At 37.6% G+C, this 3,555-nt stretch overlaps 1 non-coding gene across 1 annotated transcript; it reads left to right on the top strand.

Annotated features, from left to right (window-relative positions):
- Positions 1 to 1,866: 1,866 nt before the first annotated feature.
- LOC121223910 (small nucleolar RNA R71) lies at positions 1,867 to 1,973 on the top strand. The gene has a single exon (XR_005921377.1). It is a non-coding gene; the product is annotated as a small nucleolar RNA R71 (small nucleolar RNA).
- The last annotated feature ends 1,582 nt before the right edge of the window (positions 1,974 to 3,555 follow it).

Here is a 3,555-nt window from a genome sequence, read left to right as displayed (position 1 = left end):
TCCAAAAATTCAAAACAGGATTGGGGATTAAATCCCCTTTGATTAGCTTCTAACAAAGCTAAGTATTCATCCTCCTCTTCATCATTTGGAGGATCCAATGTCAAAATTCTTTCCAGTGGGTCCTCAACGTAGTTGAGTTCCTTATCCACTATTAAATCCTCCAAATCAGACACTGCAGAGCAATCATCCATTGTGTCAGGAAATCGCATAGACTTAAAGACGTTAAATGTTACCTGATCATCCTGAACCCGCATGTGAGCTCGCCCTTCTGCACATCAATAAGGGTCCTTCCAGTTGCTAGGAACAGCCTTCCTAGGATGATTGGTACTTCTGTCTGCTTCAAAATCTAGAATTACAAAGTCAGCAGGAAAGATAAACTTATCTACACGTACCAATACGTCCTCGATTTTTCCTTCTGGATGTGCTAAGGATTGATCTACTAGTTAAAGCGTAACTGTAATTGGTCTAACTTCTGCTATCCCCAACTTCCTAAATATTGACATAGGCATCAAGTTGATACTTGTACGTAAGTCACATAATGCCTTACCACAATATGTTGCTCCAATGTTGCACGGTATGGAAAACCATCTAGGATCCTTCAATTTTGGGGGTAGTTTTTCTTGAAGATATACATTGCATTCCTTCGTTAGAGCTACTGTCTCAAATTCTCTAAGTCTTCGTTTCTTACACAAGCTATCTTTCATGAACTTGACGTAGTTTGGCATTTGCTCATGTACTTCAACCAACGGGATGTTGATATGAAGTTGCTTGAGTACATCAAGGAACTTCTTGAATTGAATCTCCTGCTTCTGTGTCTGAAGTCTTTGAGGGTAGGATGGTGGTGGTTTCATTACTGGGACTGATTCTGGTTGATTCGCCTTTGGCGGCAATTCTGCATCTAACGACATTGTTAGTTGATTAGAATTAGCTAGTCCAGAGGTTACTTTTTCAGGTTTTACAGATTTTGGTTCTGGTGAAACTGGAATTTCAACACTTGGTTGAACTTCTTTTGAATCTAGAGCGTCAGCTGGATCCTTTTCAACTTCGACAGTGTTGGGCTCTATGTATTTCCACTCCTCAATGCCAACGCTTTACAATGTTCTTTCCCCAAATTTCTCAGATTCTCTGTGTCACTAGGTAGAGCACCTTGTGGTCGGTTCCTGAGTTCAGTAGCAAGCTGGCCCACTTGATTCTCCAAATTCCTTAGAGTGGCGTCGTTTTTCGCCATGTATGCCTTCAATAGATTCTCTAAGTTGGGTTGGTTTTTCGCCATGTTTTTCGCCATGGTTCCGCTTGGTTTGGTTTCTGAACTTGTTGGGGGAAACTAGGTGACTGAGTTGGTCTAGGTTGGGCATAAGTGTTACTGGTTCCAGCCCATTGGTTACTCTAGGAAAAATTCGGGTGATTTTGCCACGATGAGTTATAAAATTTGGATTGCGGTCCTTGCCTCCCTTGGTTTTGGTTTTGGTTACCCATGAAATATATGGATTCGGGGTGCGATGGACATTCTTCAAACAAATGTCCTTCCCCACAGTAGACACAGGCTATATTCTCAAATTGGTGAGGTGGTTGGTCTGCAACACTGTTAGACCCATTAGTGGTAACATTCTTAAGCATTGAGGATATTGAAGATACCTGAGATGCAAGTGAAGTGAGAGCGTCCACTTCATGTATTCCAGTGACTCGTCTTCCTAACGTTGCTCGATTGGTTGGCCATTGATAATTATTGCTGGCAATCCTCTAAATAATTTCTTAAGTCTCATTATAAGACTTAGAAAGCAGAGCACCACTAGCAGAGGTGTCCACTACGATCCTCATGTGAGCATTGAGACATTATAGAATGTCTCAAGTTGAATGAAATGTGGGATTCCATGATGAGGGCACTTTCATAATAACGCTTTGTACCTTTCCCATGCGTCATACAGGGACTCATTATCCATTTTTTGAAAGGCAATGATCTCATTCCTCAACTTGGCATTCTTGCTCGGTGGGAAATACTTCATGAGGAATCTCTCGGCTAACTCTTACCATGTAGAAATAGAGTTCGATGGCAATGAGTTCAACCAGGCATGAGCTTTTTCCCTTAGCAAATATGGGAACAGCTTCAGTCGTAATGCATTTTTAGGTACTCCAGCTAACTTGAAAGAATCGCTCACTTCCATAAATAGTCTTAAGTGAATATGAGGATGTTCAGTAGGCATTCCACTAAATTGGCCCACAGTCTGAAGCATCTGGTACATGACTAGCTTTAACTCGAATTCTTGTGCCTCAATTTTTGGTCTCCTAATACCTGAATTAAGATCGTTAAATACTAGCACAGCATACTGTCGTAAAGCTCTATCCCTATCATTAGCAAGAAGGATAGGATTCTGAGCAAGGTTTGCTCCATTTCCTTGATTCATATTCTCAAAGTTTATCTCTTTGATCTATCTCTAGTTCGCTTGTCCTCTTCGCTGTGGAAAGGTTCGTTCTATTTCAGGGTCCACAGGGAGTAATCAATAATCTGGTCAATACTCATAAACACCTGAAATAATCACAGAAATATTAAGTAAGTAAAGATTTAAATAGGAAAATAAATAAACCAAAATGTAAAAACAGATTCACAAATAATGGCTTTTTTTTAAAAAAAAGTCCCCGGCAACGGCGCCAAAAACTTGGAACGATGAAAATGTGCAAGTGTACACAATCGCAACAAGTAATAAAGTAACAAGTAAATGTCGAGTTATCGTACCCACATGGACTATAAAAAAGAGTATTTATGAAATTAATGTTAAAACACTTTGGTAGTGGAAAATATTTTGGTTTAAACATGATTAAAAAGTAAGGGTTAAAAACTAAGTAAAAAAAATTAAAAATAAAAAGGTTATAATGCACAATTTCAAATAAGGTTTAATCAAGATGATATAATTGTGTTGGATTAATTACATCCCTTTAACGTAGAATTATTAAACTTATGTATATACTACTACGAACAAATTCATGACAACTCGGTAATTTGCTAACTACTGCTCATACATACTTATTAAATTAATCAATCTCTTGAAAATTTTTCAATGTCAATCCAAGCGATTAATCAATCTTCACAAGCATATAAAAGATCAAGTGAGGTAACAGGGTATTTCTACCTTGAAACAGTTTAATCGCAATACTCTTGCAAGCTATGCAAGGCATATGTATCGCCAAATACAATGCTAAATTAACTTCAGCTACCTTAGAAGAATAAACATGCACTGATTAAGTATTGCATCGACCAATTACAATTTCAATACGATTTAATAATTAATTCATTAGTTATTTAACAATTAATATTGCAAGAATAACTTAGGCATGATTTTACTTAATCAAGCATTTTACCGAAGCCTATAACAGCAGAAACACAATTTCAATAATTCAAGCAGGCAAAATATAATCAACCCAACACAGATTAAATTCAAGCTAGATTGATTAAAATAACCATTTCAATGGCAAAAATTTTCATAAACATGTTTGTCAAAACAACAACGACATTTAAAGAGATAGGGAACAAGAAGCAAATCTGGTGTTTCTCAGTGGCTT

This window comes from Gossypium hirsutum, chromosome D11 (genome assembly GCF_007990345.1).
Source record: "Gossypium hirsutum isolate 1008001.06 chromosome D11, Gossypium_hirsutum_v2.1, whole genome shotgun sequence".
Lineage (NCBI taxonomy): Eukaryota > Viridiplantae > Streptophyta > Magnoliopsida > Malvales > Malvaceae > Gossypium > Gossypium hirsutum.
Note: the sequence above shows the minus strand (reverse complement) of the source record. Positions and strands in the feature narration are given on the sequence as shown.